At 36.7% G+C, this 24,155-nt stretch overlaps 2 protein-coding genes and 1 non-coding gene across 4 annotated transcripts in view; 1 reads left to right on the top strand and 2 right to left on the bottom strand.

The window, feature by feature from the left end:
- The window catches only part of LOC134743078 (calcyphosin-like protein), a 403,310-nt gene that overhangs the window by 55,400 nt on the left and 323,755 nt on the right, over positions 1–24,155 (top strand). The gene's annotated exons all lie outside the window — the stretch shown is intronic.
- The window catches only part of LOC134743106 (calcium uniporter protein, mitochondrial), a 144,734-nt gene that overhangs the window by 86,153 nt on the left and 34,426 nt on the right, over positions 1–24,155 (bottom strand). The window lies entirely within an intron of this gene.
- Positions 8,208–8,280, bottom strand: Trnat-agu (transfer RNA threonine (anticodon AGU)). The gene has a single exon. It is a non-coding gene; the product is annotated as a tRNA-Thr (tRNA).

Genomic DNA, 24,155 nt, shown 5'->3' with positions numbered 1-24,155 from the left:
TATTTTTGATCGACACGTATTGTGTGCACTGGATAGGACCAAATGGCAGGAAAGCAGGGAGGCCTTTGCCCAAGCAGTAGGACATTATTCTAGGTTAATATTTTCTTTAACGATAGTTTTAAAGCGACTTAGGTAGATCGTTTACCATTGATTGCCTACTGTAAGTAACTGTAAGTTCATTGCAATGTTAACTTAATCCCGCATTGACCTCATCTAAACTGGCAGAAAATATCCCAGACAAAACTGTCGTAAAAGAAAGACGTGACAAAGACTCTCTAATCTCTCTATTCGCTCTAAGCACATTTAAAAATTTCTTTTTTGTATACTTTTTTTGTTCATTTACATTAAAGGATGGTTTAAAGTCTAGAAGAATAGGGTCTTCGTGAAAATACCTACCAATTGAGTGTTGTGAAGTATTAACAAGACTCTTATACTCGTATTCTATTACATGGGAATTCTCATTCTAACTTGTACAGTAAGCTGCAGAGTTAAGTGACCCCCTGCAGAATTTCTATGTATAGAGATGTACAGTCACCACACGGGATTGTTATGCCATTTAGTTAAGGTTCTTGCTAAATTGCAAATTCTATAGGGTAAGTATTGAACAACCAATTTAGCTAGTAGGACCCTAAATGGCGTAATAATCGCGGAGCATGATGTTCCGTACGTTACAGCGCGACTTATCTACGTTGTGTTTAAGTCAAGTCTGTCGCATTCCTGGCAAAATGTATCTGTGGGGTTGACATTAATCGTCAGTTTTGTAACGATTGCTAACCGACCGTTAATGGTTAATTGAAAACGCCCTTATACAGTTGTCCATTCTACTAGATATGTATGAAGGCAGTTAGCAAATAAATGTTTAGCAAATCCTTGTTCCGTGTTGTGTTTAAAATTCTATATTACCAGAATAATCAGGCCGGTAGCCGTTTGGTAGCGTATTTACCTGCAAAAGAAAAGAAAACTTAATTTAGAAGTCAGTCAGTAAAATTTTAAGTTTCTTAGGATAAAAAAGTTTAACTTGATTTCAAAACAGTGGTGACAATCCTAGAACACAAGTTTAGGTACAGATAAAACAAATCGTAGGAAGATAGATTTGTCCACAATAAATAATGTTATCTAAATATTAGTAATAGCAATTAAGGGAGTAATTAATGCTTATTTACTAAAATAATATTTTATCACGGTGCCAAATTGACAGGTATTCATCTTCCTCGCGTTATCCCGGCTTTTTGCCACGGCTCATAGGAGCCTGGGGTCCGCTTGACAACTAATCCCGAGAATTGGCGTAAGCACTAGTTTTTACGGAAGCCAAATTGAGAGGTATTATTTCGCGCAAATCAGTTAGAGCCACTTGGACCATCCCACTAACCCGAGGTTAAGCGGTTAAACCGTTAACTCGTGTCAAGTTGTACTGGTAATCAATTTGCAGTTGTAATGGTAACTCCAGGATTAACCGATTAACCCCGGGTTAGTGGGATGGTGCAAGTGGCGCTAAAAAACCGATGGTCCCAAAAGGAATCTAAGTCAGAATAAATTGAAACATTTCAACGTGAAACTGGATGTTTAGCAACGGCGAGATATTTGAATGTCTGCATGTCTGTCTCAACTATTCTTTACAACTAAAATCTTGTTATTCACGAATAACAAAACAAACAAAGGTTCAATAATTGCAACCAATTTAAATTGTGACTAAACCAGCCGTTCTAGTTATCACAGAGGAAACAAATCAAGTAACCAGTGTTAGATGGCAATGGTCCCTTACATCGGACAGATCTCATTTGGACCGAGCTCGCCGTGACCGTACTGCAAACATTTGTCGCACTTGTAGAGTACAATTTGTTTATCGGGTAAAAACTAACCAGTGACCTATATAATATTCGTATTTTGAATTAAGTTTATTGTAGACTCTTAATTGGTTAATAAATTAACGAGAAATATTTTTGAGAAATTTGAAAATTAGCTTACAATATTAATTTAACTTGTGTATAAAACTTCTTAACATTGCGCATTGCATTTGATTAAATCTCTTTATAAGAAAAAAACCGAACAAGTGCGAGTCGTACTCGGCCACCGAGGGTTCCGTACTTTTTAGTATTTGTTGTTATAGCGGCAACAGAAATACATCATCTGTGAAAATTTCAGCTGTCTAGCTATACCTACAGCCTGGTGACAGACAGACGGACAGACGGACAGTGGAGTCTTAGTAATAGGGTCCCGTTTTTACCCTTTGGGTACGGAACCCTAAAACAGCCAATCGATTCAAATTATATTTGTACAGTCGAAGGAAAAAATATCGATCCAGACAAATGTCTTAAAAATATGTAAACACGACTTTATTCTCTAACGGCTTTATTGTCTACACATATTTTTGAATTTATATATATTTATGCCCTTGACTGTACAAAATAGTATTTTATACAATCGTGATATAATAGAGAGCTTTTCAGTCGAGTACCGTGTTTAAGCAACGAAGCTTGCTGAGTTGCTTAACTAAGGTACGAGATTGAAAAGCTTGATTATATCACTATTGTATACAATACTTTTTCTACGAGACAAAAAAATAATACTTTCAACTAGTAGAATCATACCACCAAACCAAACCAAAACCAAAAGTACCTATACAGCTAAGATACGCGAGCTGCCGCAGCCCGCGATACCTTCATACTCGTGCGCGCCCCGGCCGCCGGGCCCGGCGCCCCCGGCGGGTTGGTCAACGACACCTCCTCGTAACTCATGAGGCCCTGGTACCTGCTCCGCGCTAAATTCAATTTTAAGAGTTTTTTCTCGATTTTGGCCACCGTAGCCTATGGAGACTAACAAGCAACGCTAAGCGGTTTTCGTAGGGTATGAATGTTGCTATGTAAAGGGTGTCACATGCACGTTTCTGACTTATGAAGCAATTGTTTCTACTACAACATAAAATAAAATGTTTTTGTTGGCCAACCAATCACAAAGCAGTGCGACGCAGCAGCGTGTTTAAGTAGGCTAGTTTGCTTTGAATCGAGTCTCCTTAAACAAGAAATATTTTATCAAAATGTATGAAGTTCCATTTTTAAAATTTTTATAATTGACTAAACCGTATCGATAAAATTCTTATGCTTGAGTCGGAAGTGCCATAGACTATACAACGTTGAAAAGAGTAAGGTTGTAGTGTTGCGCGTGAAGTTGTAATACACAGATTATACTCGACGAGTAGAAAAATGAATTAATAGTATGAATGAGTATAACTTAATATAAGAATATCAGAGTTATATAATGTGTGGCCTGTAATAGGAGCAAAAAATTAAACTGTAGAGGAAGAAGGAGGGGGGTTGTTATAGCGGCAAGAGAAATACATCATCTGTGAAAATTTCAACTGTCTTAGCTATCACGGTTCATGAGATACAGCCTGGTGACAGACAGACGGCTGTCCGTGGTCTGTACAGACAGACGGACAGCGGAGTCTTAGTAATAGGGTCTCCATTTTCCCCTTTGGGTACGGTACCCTAACAAGCTTAGTGCTCACTCCATACATATATAAAAACTCACTTAATAAGTTTAAAGCGAGCTTTGCGAAACTTATTTGTAATAAAATTAAAGTTTAATAAGTATAGTTTTAAGCGAGTTAAATAATACGTTTTACCATACCTCCCATACAACTTATTACTTATTAAGTAAGGAAGCTGATGTACACAAAACCAAATGGAAAAAGCGAGAGCAACAGGCTCTCAATAACAATAAGGAAACTGATGTATGGAGTGCGCACTAAGCTTACAGATTTGTGGCTAAACGCAAAATATGTAAAAGATCAGTTTATAATTTAACTACACAATGGAGTAATAAATTCGAAAGCATTCCCAATTTTATGGTAATGCAGTGGTAATTTCAGATCAAATTCATTTTGTGCTGTATGCCAAGAGTAATAGAATAACCCAGATAATTTGTAGGTGTATTTTTAACCTTGTTTGTAACCAATGTTCTGATAATTTAGCTCGAAAACTAAATAATAACTTGGTTATAAACGGTAATGTTTGTGTTTTCAGTTTCAGTCATTAAATTAAAACGTGGCTGAAACAATGGGATTATAACACATAATTTAAAAACTGGTTTAGCAGACAGTAATTTAGACCCCGGAAATTCAGTTCCCGTAAGGGTATGTAGAAGTTTGAGTGATCTTACCACACACGGAGACGCGGGAAGTTATTAGTTAAAATAATTCGTCTAACAAAACCAATAAACTATGCTTCAGCGATGATTGCAATCATTGATTGTTACATTATGCTTACAAACAAACAGTGGTGAGTTGTTAACTAGTGCTATTTTGCTCAGTGATTGATTGTTAACCAACTATTAATTGGCCACATAAACAACACAACCCACCTGATTTAAATATTGGTTTTGGTCGATACAATGAAAAAACAAGTGATAGCTAATAAATACAGCAGAAATCTAGTGGCTTAGAAATCAATTTATCTTGAAACATAATCTGAATCAAAATCGGGTCACCAGTCTGAAATTATTTTTAGTCTATGCTCACTGCTGTATTTACTCTTTTACAGTTCTGAATAAAATTGAGTTATGTATTATGTAAATGTATGTTGACATCTTGACCTGCCTAAATATTTATTATTTACAAAAGAGCTAACAAAGAAGTCCAAGATTGCCCATATATACCTTTACCCAACACCATTGTTTAGTAAAACGAAACTACATTACCTTGTCTAGGCATTACTTACTAAGCTTGGCCATTGACCGTCCCTGACTGCCTCGTGAATACTTAGTACAACGGCTAAACCCTAGATTTACGTTATCGGATAATGTGTGTGTTTCCAACAACCTTCTAGCACCACGATTACATTGCATCAAAATGTGTCACCCATTCAGTGCGTAAGTTAGCGACTTTTAGATAAGTGCTACTAATGCTAAAGTTGAATCAAGGGTATTGCGAGTACATCTACGAGGAAGTCCGAGTAAGGAGAAAATGGAAGTGGATTAATCCAAAGAAGTTCCGCGATAATCAGATAGTAAACATGGATTACTTTTCGGCTGTTAACGAATGCGGAATAATCCTCTTAGCTGCCCGTATTACACATTGGCCACGTTTACATGAATTATATATCTCTGCTTTCAAATACAACAAACATCTTGATACATGTATCTACTTATAATGATGAGAAACATGCAATGTGAATTATCGCCAAACACCTTGCCATAACAAAAAGTAATTAGTAAACTTTTTGTGAATAGTCATTATTATAATAGCTAGTTAAATTTGACAGATTGCCGTTGAGATCACCGCCATGTTACAAAGGCGGAGAATAACACCAAAGATAGATATAACTCCGTAATAGATGGATACAGTCTAAGGAAAAAACTCGCCTCGAAAATCACGATAATTTGATTCTCGATCAGATGGCGCCACTAGTTTTGGCCTACTCTCGTATAGAGGGCGTTGACGGTTTCGTTTGTTATTTATAATTTTAACGCATATCAGTGAAAGAACATGGGTCAAAATCATATAAAAATAATTAATGCAAATAAAAAAAAACATTTATCCATATTTAAATACATTTTAACGTATTTTTATAAATCTTCATTTTGTTTTAAAGTATGTCGATAGAGGGCAGTGAATTTACAGTGGTTACAAAATTTACTATGACAGTACCGCTCTATCTTATTATATCCTCTTTGATAACACATATAAATAATTCCAAATATAAATAACTCGATTACTTACTGATTTAATTGATGAATCTCTCGATAGTCTCGATCTGGATACCTTTCTACCGAATGCTCCAAGTCTCCAACGGCGATGAGCCGTAGCAGAAAGTTCGTATATTTTCGAATTTAGATTTTCGCGACGCACTGTGGGCTGAAATTCGGCTCTCATTGACATTAGGTATAAACCGACGGTTAGGCAAAACCAATTTTAATTAAAAATAACTTTAAAATGTCAATTTCGGTTTTTACCACTTTTCCATAGAAACAATTAACGATTATTTTAAAAAAACGCACCCGTGACGGAAATATGTAGTATGCCAAAAAATCACAAATAATTCGTAGTATAACCATCTGCGTGAGGATATTACGGTTTGTTTTGCTGCTTTTGAAATAAATTGGTGTTTTGTTCCTGATCCATACATCTTATTCGAAAAAAAATCTTAACTCGACACTCTTTATGCCAAATCGTCCCAAATTCAAAAGGTTCCATAACAATGCTGGGCATAATCTATTTCAATACAAAAAATTGAAAATAACAACTGGTTTCTATGTCAATGAGAGCTGATTACTGATTCTGACTCCTTTGAGATGACACCCGTCAGCGTATACCCTTCCAGTTTGAAAAATACTATAGGTTCTTGGTACTTATACCTAAAGATCTGAAGATAGAACACAAATGCTGTGTTTAACAGTCCGTACAATAGTTTTTATTTAAGATCAATGAATCATATCAATTGAACCGAACTGTATTGACATTAGCCAATATTGCTGATAAATTATATAACATACCAGAAGTTATTTGCTGCAAAAATTATAAAAGCTTAAAGAAAACAGTTATAAATTGTATTGACCAAAGTAAAGAAATAACACCAACAGGTTATTTGACTACTATTAGTCAAATCAGCTTCTTCTTTTTTCGAACTGTCAAAATAATTTGCCACTGTGGGATTTGTATTAAACACTAGCATTGCAAGTTAACTATAGTATTATACGATTTATTAAATAGAAACTGTGTCTAAAAATAACTGCTGTCTACGTTTCTCTACTAATGTTCTGGTGCTTTATTTCATACAGTCAACTTCCCTATTTGATTTTATTTTATGACTGGTACAGGTACACGTGCATCGTACAACTATCAAACTTTGTTGACGTGCATTACATGAAACCTTTTAACGATGCAAATATTTTATGTAGTAAAAAAATTGATGTCGCCAAAAAGTTCCGGTTTCGAACACGAGCATTCAAACTATTCAAAGGGCAGATGTTCACTCGTTATAGCTTCGCTAGCGAAACAGGAGCCGGCGCTAGCCTCTGTTTACTCCCTTCTATTGACACAGTCTGACTATAGAAAGTGCATGAAGTAGTTTTGTTTGACTAGGGATTTTGTTTGCCTCTCTGTAATCACAGTTTCTGTAGTGTAGCGTGTAACAAAGTATTATATTTGTGTTTGTGCAGTAAAGCAGTTCGAGTTTTATGAAACTCCGTAGTAGTGTTAAAGTTTAGTGTTCACATTAATTTGTACCGTAATTAAAATCTTGACAAAGCGATACGTAGGTACATAACAATCAGCTGAAAATATATACGAGAATAAGAAACTCAAAACTATTTATCTAGACACAGAGTTTAAAAGGCAACTAGATATCATCAGATTGAATTCAGCTTAAGTTGGTTGTCAGTTTTATTTAATTTTATTGTAAGTTAATATTATTCCATTCAAAAGTTACCGTAAGTCGACAAAAGTGGAGCTACCTAATCTAATAGTCACCTACTTCCTCTTTTTTTTTTCAACTCAATTCTGATGCTCTTAAAAGCGCTTCGGCGCCAGTATAAAAGTTGCCATAACGATTTCGTCAGATTGCAACCATTCAGCACTATAGATAACCATTAGACCGTGGAATGCCCCGTTAGTTCTACAATCTGCCGCAGCGAGCCGGCTTTGAGGCGCCACCGTCACGGACGCACGTGATGTATGCGCGCACGCAACCAAACAGACGCGCCGCCGCCGCGCGACAGCCTACCGCATAACTGACGTTGCCTCCATACTTATCAGTACTTAACGCGAGTGACTAAAAGTGAATGGTATAATTTTAATATTTTTTGTGTCAAAATTTCTGTGAATCGCGATGTTCCTCAAGGTAGGTCGTGTAAACATTACTTAGAGTAATCTAGTTATCAGTTGTAACAATGTTTACAAATAAAACTGGGTAATAGTTGCGTGACAGACATTGTATCATAACATATTTAATCGTTTTAGAATGGAACGATATAATTTGACATAATTGAGTTACTAACAATGTTATGATTTAATGTTACATACTTATATCAGTATCAGGACATACAGATATGTTTAATAACTTCTGGAAAAAGTCTCTCTGGCAGCTTTATTTACATATAAATAGTATACGGTTTGAATTAAAATGGAAAATGTATTTAATTTTGTATCAAGCAGAAACGTCTGCGAACGATGCTTTTAAGCTTAGAAATAAATTAAAAGTGGGTAAATTCACTGTCTTGGGTGGGACTTGAACCCACGGCCACTGGATCACTAGTACAGTGCTTTACCATCTGAGCCACCAAGACCGTACCCAATGCAGCGAATATTTCCAACATATATTATATTAGCCATTAGGGAGGCTCTAGCGACATCTACCGTAAGAGTGTTACACTTCTTCATTAATGTATTTCTTCAAATCAGTATTTAAATTACTATTTTAATTGAACTTGAGTAAGGTAGGTAGTTGGTACCTGTAATTTAGTATTTAATTGCCAAATGACGCAATTCTATACAAGATAGTTGACAAATTACGGCAAGTATTATTTTACAATGTGTTAGGTATTTGCAGCGCAGGTATTATTCTCTAATTGATTACCGTGTTCGTGTGGTACCTGGTAACAATAGAGAACGGATCATTGTTTGTAGGAAGGAATCTTTGCAACCTCGACTCTACAACTCTACACCAGAAATATAGCAAAGCAAATTAACTTTAAACTAACCTTAGTCATAAGTAAGTTTTTAGCTAATGATGATAAAAACTATTATAGCGTTGAGTAGAAAACTAAAAACCTACGCAATAGTCAAGTCTTTAGACGGGCCAAAAGATATTAAGTAACTGATGTCGACAGTTTCACATCGGTCTTAGTTATCTTTAACTGATAAAATTGAGATGTACTATCGCTGCGGGAAGCAGATATACTCGTATTAAAATAAAAATAGTTATGAAATGATTGAAGAATAAAGAAAAATATATGTAGACAAGACTTCTTTTTATATCATGTCAATATTGTCAATAGGCAATATTATTTTTTCAAGCTACTTCTGATAAATCATTTAACTTTCGATAAATATATTGTATTCCACCGAAATTTCGTAAGACGAAATACAAACATCACGTTTCAATGTTTCGAGGGCCGTGATAGGTTTGCCACTGATAATTAAGTTAGTAAACTCGTATATCATCGCTAATATTTAAGCAAAAATGTATTCAGAGTATTCCTTACTTCGTGGATAACATTACTTGTCTCAAGGATGGTATCAAGGACACGATGTTTGTCACTTTCACGTTCTACTTGCTCTCTGAGGGAGTTATATTATGGAGCGAAGTGACGTGTTTTGGTTCACGATTAGACGATTATCAACAAGCCCATTTCGTATGTGAACCTTCATGTACTTAGACGACTTAGGCATTTAATGCCCTATTACAGACTAAGTTGTGTAATTAGTAGATACGTGAGATTCATATACAGTACAACAGAACCTTTAGAAAGTTAAGTAACGGTTACTTTTTGTTACTTGAATCTTAATTTTATCTAATTATGTAGCCGCTAAAAGGCCCTGAAGTTTTTGCAATTGCCTTTTTGTACTGCTTCGTTCTATTTTTTACTTTTATTTGACAATCCAAATGTCGAGTATTAAGTACTGTTAAGTGTAGTAGGTAAAATATAACTTTAATACCCAAGTGTAACTTTATAATTAAAAATTACAAGGCTGAATTTTAAAGTTTTAAAAATTAATTTATAATTTATATATAGTAGTGTGAATACTTAAAAAACCGAAATCAAAACATTAAATAAAATAATTTGATTTGTTCCCAAAGCTGACTAAGATTTACCTAGGTACTTGAGAAGCAAGGTCAATTTGCACTTGCAGAACGTGACCAAAGAGTTTTTTCAAAGATTGCAATACCAATACATGTACAGATATTACAAATAACGGATGGTCAATTTGTCACGCTCGAGACATATTACGTCCCGAGTAATGAATAGAGGTATTGTCCGAATACAGTATAACAATAAACTTTATGTTATTGTTTACGACATATTTAGACGTAAGATGTCCTAGAGACGGAACCCCAAAATAAACAAGGGCTTCTGCCGGCGATTGACGATATTAATGTGATGTGCTGATGCTGATGTGTCAATTCAATTGTATGAGTTGACGATATTAAGTTTTGGGTCTGGCCACCAAAAGTTATAGGAACTATAACGAACAAAGCATAAAAAAGATAACGTCAATATGACTATTTATTTCCGACAACTTTAGGCGGATATTCTTTTAGAAGGTCTCGAATCTACATTTTCTGATCGAAAAACAACTGACGTTGATATAAAAGCCTAAAATGTGCAAATTTTGTCTGCAAAACAAAAGCGATACGGCGAAAGATCAACTTGATATCATTTTGACACCAAAACAACCGTTATCATATACATAATCGAACACACGGGGTTTTGTCAGAGACAATGTGGCAGGAACTACGCTTTGCAAGCGGGGGAATAATGGTAGATCTCTATGAGAATAATGAACTCTCTTCAATAAATGAAAAGGTTTATATTCCCTTACACTAAGGGGTAACATTCGTTAGCAATTACTTTTGTTAATAATTTTCGTCCAGGTATTTGGACGCCATGTGCTTATCGATGAAATAGTAAGCGGCCTAGTACCATTAATTAGATGAATACCATTAATTAACAGCATCACACATATGTATTACCATTATTTATATTCTACATAATGGATAAGGAAGATTTTTTTTTGCTTTAAGAATGGCTCTAGTTTTTCTTCGCTCACTTTATAATTATACTTTATAATCGTTATATATTAATAATATCTACGTCAAACGGTCTCTGAGAATAACGCATTTAACTGATTTGCAAGACCGAAGTCACCGAAGTGATCCCATTAGTGTTCCGTTTTTCAAAACAAAGTTTTGCACGGAACGCTAAAAATTATAAATACAAGAAAAAACAAAAGATACCTATGTTAATAAATTCAATAAAAGCAATTATCGCATAGCTACGTTCAATTATCAATTGAATTTTATAAATAAATAAGGACAATCTTGCACTAATCGACCTAGTCCTACAGCTCAATGAGCCTTGTGTATGTGGGTAGTAGACGACGCGACGATATACATAATCCCACGAACTTATATTTGTGATAAACACAAATACATGCCACAAATACCTACGCTTCAAAGTCCTTCAAGAAATCTACCTTCCATATCACAAACTTTAGTTCTATAGATCAAATGATTGTTATACCGAGCGTTACCAGCCCGTCTCGCATCATTACATTGACGAGAATAACGTTCTACTGTCTTCTATGATGAGATTATAATTACAAAACATTACCGGGAAACAGAGATATTTAATGATTCACTCGTTCGTGTAGCGGTAAAGTAGGGCTTATCCTGTTTACCCACAATTACTATTAGAAATTACATTACATATTTATTATACTCGCCCTAAGTCACCTCTATAAAAAAAATCTGAAAAAATTGTGTACCTGTTTGTAGCTTACAGTCTTTCAATTAGACTTCCCAAACTTCCTAGAACTCAATCATTTACAGATTTACGAAATACCCGGTTTGTTATAAATACATATATTATATACAGCGTGTCCTTAGCCATTGGTAGCCATTGTTAATGATATTGTGTCGCGTGTGAACGCAAACGTGTCTGTGATTGAAAAGCGTCTTGAGTCCATTGAAGTCAGTCTATCTACTGTTGCTGCTCCAGGTGTGTCTCCTACTTTCCCTGCGGATATAGTGGCGGGAGGGAAGAAGCAGGGCAAGCGAAAGGAAAAGTCAGCAAAACAGACAGCAAAGAGCCCAGGTAACAACTCAGGGACGAAAAGTTCTAAACAAAACCATAGTTCGATAGAAGTAGTAACATCTCAGGATCTCCCTTCGCGCCACTCCACTCATAACGCAACTGCTAGTTCTAGCACGAAACCTGCATCCGCGAGTGAAAAGGTGGATAACGTACCGGTTATTTCAGAGCGGGAGAATCAGCATGTGCTTAACGGTAATAAGGAAGAGTTAAAGCGGCGCAAGTCTAGTGGAGCGGCGGAAAAGAAGAATGAGGGCGTGCAGGCTAAGGATGCAGCTGTTGCAGATGTTCAGGAGCCAATCGTTGTCAACAACACAGAGGCACCCAAGGATACTAGCCCAGGGCGTTCGCGTAGCTCTCTTACAGGTGTAATGCGGGGAACTGCAGCCGTAGGTAGCACCACACTACAGGCAGCTGAAAGGCGGCATTACCTGCACCTTTACTATGTTAAGGAGGGAACTACTGAGGAACAGGTACGGCAGCATCTTAGTGATATTAATAACAGTGATATTTGTGGTGTAACTGCGCTAAAAGCGCGAGGTAATTACGCGTCCTTCAAACTTAGCGTACCACCTAATCTTGTTGAAAATGTTATGGCAAGTGACAATTGGCCCAAGGACGTTTGCATTAAGCCGTGGCTTCAGAACTTTCGTGCAAAAAGTTAATAAACCAAGAAATGATAAAACTGTTTCTATCTATTATCAAAATGTGCGAGGGTTGCGAACCAAAACAGAAGATTTTTTAAATAATATCCTAGTTTGTACTTGTGATCTTGTTGCGTTAACTGAAACATTTCTGACCAGTTCTGTTAGCGACTCGGAACTCTTTCCCCCTGGCTTTGTAGTGCTACGTAAAGATCGAGCACGCGACGTTGGGTGGGGAGGGGTTCTACTCGCAGCATCAAATTCTCTCACTTTGCGCCCAATTTATGAGATAGACGGAATTACAGAGGAAATGGAGTTAGTAATTGCTACAGTTCAATGGAAAAATGTTAAGTTCCTGTGTTGTGTAGTTTATCTTCCACCAAGCTACAATGATAATCAGTACTTATCCGTTCTATCATGCCTGGAAAATGCTGCCTGTAAATATTCTGACCTTGATATGATAATTATAGGTGATTTCAATTTGAACTCATGTAGTGGTAAGGTTCGAAACCATTTCGAGACTTTTTTAGCTTTTTGCCAATTCTACCAACACAACACAATTCATAATCACCGCGGTGGACTGTTGGACCTGGTATTGAGTGGGCTGGTTTCTGATCGCCTGACAGTGTCCGATGACATAGAGCCACTGGTGCCGCCGGACGCCTACCACCCGCCTCTCGAAATAGCGCTAGTGTTGCCGCGAGGCGTACCGTTGACAACAACACCCTCGCCTTCGCTGAGTGGTCTCTCCGTGCCGCCGGTGTGGGATTTTCGTAAAGCCGATTTAGAGTCGTTGTACGTGTCACTAGCTTGTATCGATTGGGGCGAGGTCTTAGAGGCACGTAACGTTGAATTGGCGACCGAAGTTTTCTATACAAAATTAAAAGAATGTATATCTAGCTGTGTTCCCCATAAAATGCCAAGAAAGAAGGACTTCTTGCGGTATATCTATCCTCCGTGGTATACACCCGAAATCATCAGGTATATTCAGAGCAAATACTTTCACCTAAAAAAATACAAACAAACGGGAAAAGTGTTCAACAGGGAACTCTATAAATACTACAGGGGACATGTCAAAATGTTAATCAAAGTTACATATGGACGATACCTCGAAAACATTGAGCGAGATATTATTGCTGAGCCAAATAAATTCTGGAATTATGTCAGGAGTAAAAGGAGGGATAGACGTGAAAGTACCTACTCGTATAAAGGTAAAATCGTGGTCGGGAAGGAGGCGGCAGACGCGTTTGCAGAATATTTCAGCTCTGTGTTCCACAGCGAGGCGCCGCGCTTAGACGCCGAGGAGGCGGCGGGCTGTGGCGTGACGGGGGCTGATGCGGTGCGTGTGGCTGTCGACAGCGTGGACGCGCGGGAGCTGCGCCGCGCGGTCAGGGCTCTTAGGGCACGGTCTGCCTCGGGCCCGGACGGTGTGCCTCCCTTCTTGGTCCGCGATTGTATTAGTGTTTTGGAGCAACCGCTTCTCTACATATTCAATCTGGCACTGCAGCACTCTACCTATCCTTCTTGCTGGAAAATCACCAGAGTAACACCTGTACCCAAAAGCAGTGTCGGTTCCGATGTGACTAACTATCGGCCCATTGCTGTTCTGTCAGTTTTTGGCAAGGTCTTCGAAACCGTTGTCAACAATAGAATCAATAATCAAACGGCCGCTCAACTTGATGACGCTCAACATGGTTTTAGGACTGGTAGATCAACCACAACTAATCACATCTGTTTTGTAGATTATGTGACTACAGCCATGGATCACCGCTCCCAGGTTGACGCGGCCTACTTTGATTTCAAAAAAGCGTTCGATTTGGTTGACAACGACGTTTTGCTACAGAAGTTGGCTGGGTTCGGATTCACGCCTAGGCTGATGCATTTTTTTGCAGATTACCTACGCGGTCGTAGTCAGTACGTAGCAGTGTCCGGATATCAGTCCCAGCCATATTACACCCGATCAGGTGTTAGTCAGGGCAGCACGTTGGGACCTACTCTGTTTCTACTGATGATCAACGATCTACCGAAGGTCGTCAGAAACTCTAGGTGCCTGTTATTTGCAGATGATCTCAAGCTCTTCATGCAGATTGGTGAACGGGATGACTGTGCCAGACTGCAGAGAGATATTGGGGCTGTTGCAGATTGGAGTGATGCTAACAACTTGCAATTTAACGCATCTAAGTGTAAAACCATCACTTTTACTCGGGCTCGTTCACCAGTGTACGCTGCATACCATCTCCGGGACGTTCCGCTTGGAAGAGTCAGTGAAATATCTGATTTGGGACTCAAACTGGATGTGGAGCTCGACTTTCGTACACATATAACACAGATGTGTAAAGCCGCTACGAAAACGCTCGGGTTCATAATGAGGGTATCCGCGAAGTTTAAAAACATCAGGGTGGCGATATTGTTGTACAATGCTTACGTCCGCAGTAAGTTGGAGTTTGGAGCCATAGCGTGGGACCCCAGCGAGGAAAAATACCAGTTAATGGTGGAGAGAGTCCAAAGACGATTCGCCCGACACCTGTACAAGAGGCAGTATGGATATTACCCTCTCCTGTATCCCTCGCTTTTCGTCTCGGGTATGGTGGGGCTTCACACACTGGAGCTAAGGCGGAAACTGTTGTTGTTAATGCACTACTATGGTGTAATAAACAACACAGTAAATAATCCGAGTGTACTGGAGAGACTCGGCCTGTTCGTCCCGGTGTGGCGTCCCTGTCCCCCGGGCCTGAGCGCGCTGCCCGCGCGGCGCCCGGCGCGCCTCTTCGCGGGGTGCCCCGCGCGCACCCGCCGCGCCGCTAATTCGCCCACGGCTCGGGCACTGGAGCTTCTTAATGTCTTGTCCATCCGTGCCCCACAGATCGACATATTCGCGGATAGTGTTGGTAGTTTTGGTAGAGAGCTCTCAGTATTCCTGAGTCAATACCTGACGAAATAATGTTTGACTACTATTTTGCTATAATGATGATATATGTAAATAATTAATGATAATAATGATGATTTTAATGTAATTAATTTAATTTATTTAATAACCCTATATGTATGTACTATTTTTGTAAATAATTAATTGTGTTTCAATGTGTGTATTTGTTTTTGTAATGCTACCGTAGTTTGTAATAGCTAGTTTATAAGCGATTTGGTTAAACTGTAATGCTTATAAATGTAAATAAATAAATTCAAATTGGACAGCCGAAATGTACATATGCATTAGGGTATTTAGAACCAGTGTACAAAGTATCATAACAACCGGTGTAGCGGTTACGAAGAAAGAAATTACGATTTTTTACTTTGGAGCAGCCTGTATGTGTTAGTAGCTCCTGGGGTAATAAATACATAGAATAGTATGAAGCCTTTTTCGACCTTTTTTATTTATGACACTAATATGATTCTGACTTTTGACAAATGTCATCATTGCCGTACATTTTCGAACAAATTGTCAAAAACACTGCCAATGATTAATACAGAATGTTTCTTTTTTTGTCGATTATTGGAAATAATTTTTGTGTGTAAATTTATTTTTTTATCTTATATTCTAATTAAAAGAATATTACCGTTTAGGCCAGGAAATAAATGCCCAAAAAAAGATATAGAGGGAAATGAAAGGAACACAATTTTTAACTTCGTAGCTTTGTTTGGACTAGTTAGGAGATGAACATATCAAAAGTCCCCGGCCATAACCCTGGTGCTGGGGGGAGAGGGGGGGGGGGGGGGGTTTAAAGGTTCCATTTTTCGGTTTTTCGATTATATCTCGGAAACTATGCGTCTAAGCGACTTGGCCACTTATACAAAATGAAAAGAGATTTAATTTGTTACAAGTTTTATTCAGTCAAGTTTTTCGATATCTCGTATAGTTTTTGAGATATCCGCTCTTCAAGGTTTATCCTGATTATCTACACCGGTGAAGCTGCTAGGCCGGGATTGGGATCGTTTTCGTATAAATCGGGGGTGCTGAATTCATTTATGGTATCAACATTGACACCATTCCTAAGTAAAAACATGTAAACTTTAAACAAATAACTTTTTTTTTAACTCCTCTTCACGCTTAGCTCACGCTCCGGCCTAGCAGCTTTACTGATGTAGATAATCAAGATAAAAATGACAGCCCTAAATAAACCTTCGAGAGCGAATATCTCAAAAACTATACAAGAAATGGAACCTTCAAACCCCCCTCCCCCCCAGCACCAGGGTTACGGCCGGGGACTTTTGATATGTTCATCTCCTAACTAGTCCGAACAAAGCTACGAAGTTAAAAATTGTGTTCCTTGCATTTCCCTCTATACCTTCTTATTGCTTGGCCTAGTTAGAGCATTCCTGAGAAGTAACCCTACGTGGGGTTTCAGGGTTTGTCCAATGGCTAAGGACTTCCTGTATATAGACCGTGTTATTTTTGATTTCCGTTAATTTTAAGGGGAGATTCTTAAAAAAAAATTTTCGAATTTTACAAAAAGCGATATATATACCAGGTAGCTTCTATTAATGTACCAAGCAACGTGGTGAATTTAACGGAAATTAAAAAAAAACACGGCGTATATACTGACGTAGATTTATATACGAATAACGATAAGAGCATGTGTATACACTCATTTTAAGGTTCTAGCATAATCAAAACTCACATTTATTCTAGCTACTTTGTCGCTTGAGTGAGAGCTCTCACTACTGACTGTAAGCTTATGGGAAACGGTCAAGAGATAGTTCAGATCCGGAAACCGCTACCAAATTTTTGTATGTTGTTGGGCATGGTACTGGGTCTCCAAAACTGCCGGGAGACAGCGGCGCCGGCCATCTACTTCAGCGGAATGACGTCATCAAAATGACTCCCGCCTCGTTGTGAATATTGCATTTTTCACTTATTGCACGTGTGGGGTATTAAACGAAAGCCAATAAAATATTATATATTTCACTCATACACTATATACCAAAACATACAATAGTTTAAGAGAAATTTAAAAATAAATCAATATGATGAAAAAAATAATTCGATTATTTGGGTTTTTCAACCAAACCAAAATCGGACGTTAAAGCAATGTACTACAAAATTAAAGCTGATATCCCAAGCCATACACTGATATCAAAATAATCAAAATCAAACCAAAAATGTGAAAATTATGCATCAAAATATGGGTTTTTGCTAGAAAAAATGCATTTAAAAAAATTGAAATTGGTCATTTTCTGGATAATCCGCATAAGCTTCTAGTATGTTATTAGCAATATAAAAAGGATCATAAAACTGCTGGGAGACAATCTCTATAGTGCCTGAGTGACAAATAATGGCGTCATATATGTGACCACTACCGAAATTTGCAAAATCTAAATTATAACTATACCATGAGTCACGTGTGCTACATCAGACGAAAGGTTATTAAATATATTATGATTCATTAATACATTATTTATTAAAACAATGTATATTTTAAGAGTTACAAACAAAGAAAAAACACTTTTTATGAAAAAAGTTCATGTATATATATTTTATAACTCAACTAAAAACGTTATAACAATGTTGCGTATAATATAAAAGAAATCAGTTATTCAACTATACGTCACAGAGTAAATTTTTTATTTCCGATAAAAATTGTGGAAGTTGTACCAAAAACACTAAAGCGCGCCAACAATTCTACCTTAATGATAAATAATGATTCCACTCCAAAATGTCGTTGTCATGTATTTTATTAAATGTTCTTTCATTTAAAACCCCATAATTAGGACTATTCTTTGCATAATATGAGCGCATTAAGGTAGAATTGTTGGCGCGCTTTAGTTTTTTTGGTACAACTTCCATAGTTTTTATCGGAAATTAAAAATTTAAGCTGCGACGTATAGATATGAATAACTGGTTTCTTTTATATTAGACGCAACATTGTTATAACGTTTTTAGTTGAGCTATAAAATATATATACACGAACATTTCTCAAAAAAGTGGTTTTTCTATGTTTGTAGCGCCTAAAATATACATTGTTTTTATAAATAATGTATTAACGAATCATAATATATTTAATAACCTTTCGTTTGATATAGCACATGTGTATGTATGACTCATGGTATAGTTATAATTTAGATTTAGCAAATTTCGGTAGTGGTCACATGTATCATCATGTATGACGCCATTATTTGTCACTCAGGCACTATAGAGATTGTCTCCCAGCAGTTTTATGATCCTTTTTATATTGCTAATAACATACTAGAAGCTTATGCGGATTATCCAGAAAATGACCAATTTCGATTTTTTTTAATGCATTTGTTCTAGCACAAACCCACATTTTGATGCATAATTTTCACATTTTTGGTCTGATTTTGATTATTTTGATATCAGTGTATGGCTTGAGACATCAGCTTTAATTTTGTAGTACATTGCTTTAACGTCCGACTTTTGGTTTGGTTGAAAAACCCAAATAATGGAATTCTTTGTTTCATCATTTTGATTTATTTTTAAATTTCTCTTAAACTATTGTATATTTTGGTACATAGTGATTATTATTATTTTTATTTTTATTCATTACATTTCACAGCATAACAGTGATCCAAAGCACTGTGAAACCAATAGACATTTCATACACATAGTACACAAATCAAGATTAACATATAACAGAAGAAGGCCGTTCATTCCTCGTCTCGCAGAACCTCAAGCATTCATAACATAGTGATATTAGTGAAATATATAATATTGTATTGGCTTTCGTTTAATACCCCACACGTGTATGTGCAATGCATAGTTTGGGTGCAAAATGCAATATTCGCAACGAGGCGGGAGGTATTTTGATGAAGTAGATTGCCGGCGCCGCTGTCTCCCAGTTTTGGAGACCCAGTACCATGCCCAACAACATATTGGTAGCGGTTTCCGGATCTGAACTATATTCCCATAAGGCAGTGCACTATATAGGGTTGGCAGCGCACGAACGGGCAACTGAAAGTCACTTTTTAGGATTCCGTACCGGTTTAGGAGAAGCTATAAAGATTTTTTTTGTTTTTATTTTTAATATTAATTAAGGATTCCTTAAAGGGCAACGAAAATTTGATTATTTTTGCGCTACGAGGCACGGTTTCGGAGATACAGCCCTATATAAAAGAAATCCCTTTTTTTTTTTCATTGTTGTTTCTTTACGGGACCCTATTACTAAGACTCCTCTGTCCATCTGTCTGTCACCAGGCTGTATCTCATGAACCGTGATAGCTAGACAGTTGAAATTTTCACAGATGATGTATTTCTGTTGCCGCTATAACAACAAATACTAAAAAGTATGGAACCCTAGGTGGACGAGTCCGACTTGTCCGGTTTTTTAGAGGACTATTTTAGCGTCTGCGTTGATTAGCATTAATCTATTTATACTTTCGTGCAAAACATATTTGAGTCGCGGTTTAATTTTATGTGGCGTAAACCTCGCGTAAACAAGGTGCCCGCGAAAGTTTAACATAAGGGTCACTCTGATTGTTCTTTAAAGCTGTTTAAAAGCAAAATCTAACAATTTATACTCTTAGAACAATGTCAAATACATGTTATATCCTTGCTACGTGCGTGCGTAGGTACTTTTAAAGAACCGGCCAAGTGCGAGTCGGACTCGCGCACGAAGGGTTCAGGGTGCCGTTTTTAGGGTTCCGTACCCAAAGGGTAAAAACGGGACCCTATTACTAAGACTCCGCTGTCTGTCTGTCTGTCCGTCTGTCACCAGGCTGTACCTCATGAACTGTGATAGCTAGACAGTTGAAATTTTCACAGATGATATATTTCTGTTGCTGTGACAGCGGAGTCTTAATAATAGGGTCCCGTTTTTACCCTTTGGGTACGGAACCCTAAGAAAATGCCTATCAGATTTTTGCTACTTATCTTGGGTTCTTATGAAATGGGTGTTATTTAATCGATCTGCTTCATATTCCTATTTTGATGAACAAAAATATATATTTAGTCAGCCAAAATGTGTATTTGATCAGCAACTTAAGGTTAGCAAGTATTTCAAAATCAGTTCGCAATTAATGTCATAATAAGCTGCTCTAAATTGATTTGGTCGGCAAATTAATTATTTGATCGGCAGTAAGCGATCCACCATTAATCAAAGTTTTTTGTTAAGCAGTCAGTGGGTAAGCGGATTATTTCATCCTGATCCGCAAAAAATAGTTCTAACCTAACCTAACCCACTTTTCTAGTAGCAGTTTGTTTCTGTGAATGTCGCAGTTCTAACCTAACCTAACCCACTTTTCTAGTAGCAGTTGTTTTCTGTGAAGGTCGCAGTTCTAACCTAACCTAACCCACTTTTCTAGTAGCTAATATCTTCCATTTTACACCTATAATATTCTCAAAGTACCAAAACGGATAAATATATCACCAACAAATACGTTAGAACACCGCAATGTGACTGCTAATAATCATCGAATGAAATGCAGGCACACGATTCCGCTCCGCCTGCAACCCTGCCGATTTTTCAAATCTAACGCAACCCATCTTATTATATCAGATTACCATTTGTTATGCATACGTCTCAATTAAACTGCCAACCAATTTTTAAATCTTGCTGACCAAATAATAATTTTGCAGCTCAACTATTTATTAAGCAGATAAATATTGGTTATAATGTTGACCGTTTGTGAATTATTTGCTGAACAAGAGTTGCACCTCGATTTTTATTTATTGCCGGCAACATATTTGTATGCTGCCCAAATGATTTAATGGTTATTTTTTTTGCAGATCAGTTTTAAAAATGGCTGATCATTTAATTACTTCCCTTATGGGTTTGAAAAAAAAATGTAATTGAATAAATCTCGATGATGATCTCTTATCGCAGGCCGGTTTAAAAAAACCTCTATGTAAGCTCAAAAACAGCCATCTCTCACCTTCAGCAATCGGGTAAAAAATATGAAAAACGTAGAAAACAAGCAAGTGTTATTTAAAGGCATGGATTAAAGATCAAAAAAGAACGCAATCAATTTTTCAATGCCCAATATGACAACGCGATATCACTTTCACCATTATCACAGTCAGTCGATTCAATGAATCAATTCCGTCAATGTTGTAAACAGTCCTTAGACCTTATCACGACCGGTAATGTACATAAGGAACGGTATGGGTACGACGTAACGTGATATATCATGTTATAGCATCTTAGATAAGCGCTTTCTATCTTGATACATTTCTAACCCCATTAGCAAAATCGGACATCTAAGTAAACGTATGAGAACAAAATCTGAGTATTATCAAATACTTACCGAACAATGTACATACACTACCGCTCAAAAGTATTTACGCACCCGCAATTTTCATCAAAAAAAATACAAAAATAAAAATAAAAAAAAAATTTATACAAAAAATATTTTCAAAATCATACTGTTCGATCGCAGACAAATGACTCTCTTACATGTCGGATTGAATTTTTATTTAGGTAAATATATTGAGCCTTAAATTGTTGCCAAAGACATCCTTTAAAATTTCGAGTTTACTTTATGCAACGATTTAAAAAACCGTTATGTACTAGTTCATACAAAATAAAACAATGTTGTACTGGAAAACGATTTATGGATTTTTTTACGCTTGCCATTTGGTAAATAGGCAATGTACATGAATATTCTGCACATCATTTTGAAGCTCGATATGTCTGTTAAATTAAAAAAGTAAACTCCACAAAAAACTGTTACCCGACTGCGATTTAGCGGTCTAATTCTGAAAGCCGATTTTGTATACAATTGTATGGAAAAAATTACGAGTGCCTAAATAGTTATGAGCGGTAGTGTATGTCATAATGGACATACAGTAGCAGCAAAAAATGAATCATATTCCTATTTTCTTGCAGGCATTCATTCGAAAATTCGTGATTCTGCAGCTATTTCAATTGCTATTCCGTTATGATACGAAACTAATAAATTTTGTTCCTTTTTGTATCGCGCTCCATTAAAAGGATAGAATGGGTGGTAAGAAAGCCAATAGTGAATTTATTTCCTGCGCTTGATTTGTGAGACCGTTAACTTAAGCTATTGAACTTAAAGGCTTTCTTGGTTTCTTGCCATTCTATTTAGGTCTTCCCTATTGATTCCTTCACGGACTTAAATTCGTTTCAACTCATCGAAGCGGCGAATACTGGATTTTGAAAGTGGTGGCCCCGATGTATCCGGGGTTTACAAATATATTAAAAAAAAAAACCTTCGTATCATAAATAAATACCATAAAAAATGAATTGTATTTTAAGTGTTAATAACGTTTCATATCAATAGACAAGTTATATTTATTGCATGACATCAACACGTCAATAGCTCAGTTCAATCAAAAAAGCGTGATTGTGAACATAACGCCTGTAAGTCCCAATATTTGGGTAACTTATACCTGACTCGATTTACTCAATCACGACATATTTATTAATACATATAATTTTGCGTGACTACTTACATGTTAACAACCTTGTAAAATCACGCTTTCGCTAAATGTTGAGCAAATTTACAATATGTTCTAGATAGAGCTTTCAATGCATTTATGCAAATTACTAAGTATATAAAAATGATGAATAATCCCAAGGTTTTCAGTACAATTTGTTATTGATTCTTACCTCCTGTCAGAATAAAATAGAAGTAAGGCCACTTAGTTCGTCAATTTGAACGTGATAATCAGCATATTTAATTTAATCGACAAAAAACGTAAATAAACCTTGCGGAAGCCAAGTTGGCCTTAACACCGATGTGAAGTTGAGCTGCGACAACGTTAAACCACTGATGCGGGCAATCGAATCTGCTGAAAGCATTAAGTTCATTTCATGGGTTGACTCTACAATGACGTTAACGTTTCAATTACAGTGAATTACGATTAAAATGACAGTATTTAAACTGAATTAGTAACAGCCAGACCAGGTGTGCTTAATCAAAGTGAATGGGTCATGATTGTTGGCACACAATACAATATTCTAATAGTTATTTGTTATACAAGGGTGCAAAGTTGTATTTTACCCGCAAGTGTGGAATTGAAACACGAGCAAGCGAAAGGATTCTATAGTTGAAATAGAATCCTGAGCGTAGCGAGTGTTTTAACACACGAGAAGTAAAATACATTTGCACCTGTGTATAACACAAAACTTTTCCCCTCACTATAGCGAGGAAAGTGCAACATCCAGAGGCGTTAGATCATATTCATCACTGGAATCACTCATTTTTTTACGATAATACGATATTGTAACAGAAAACTCGGGAAGTTGTGTATTTTTACGTGTCGGAGTCGGTGAAAACTTTTTTGTTGACAATGTTGACATTTCTGACGATGCGTTTTGAAATTGCATCGACTCAACTTGTGCGTTCAGAATTACATTCAAAATCATTTAAAAAACAAATGTTTCTTATGGAATTTAAGGTTTATGACTTAAAATCATTAAATAAAACTAAATTTGGTATTTTTTATTAAATTCTCGAACCATTTATTTAATGATAATTAATATCAAACGAACCATTATTTTGACGTTTTACGTTTTGTTATCTGTCAAAAGCTACTTAAACACGCTCCATCCAAGGTCAAATTACTTTCCCCGCTAGTGGATAAAATGCGTTTTTCCCCGCTTGTTTTAAAGGATAAAAGACGGCTTTCCGAGCTAATGAGGGGAAAAATATTTATTACTACAGTAAAGTCAGACAATCGTTATCAGAAATTGCATCGTAATATTATTATACGCCAGTTTGATTGACCGTCTGGAAATAATTCGTTGTAGGTAACCTCTTAATGACTATATTCTCTTTTAAAGGTAA

This window comes from Cydia strobilella, chromosome 7, assembly GCF_947568885.1.
Source record: "Cydia strobilella chromosome 7, ilCydStro3.1, whole genome shotgun sequence".
Lineage (NCBI taxonomy): Eukaryota > Metazoa > Arthropoda > Insecta > Lepidoptera > Tortricidae > Cydia > Cydia strobilella.
The sequence above is the reverse complement of the archived record's forward strand: the minus strand, read 5'-3'. Positions and strand labels throughout refer to the sequence as shown.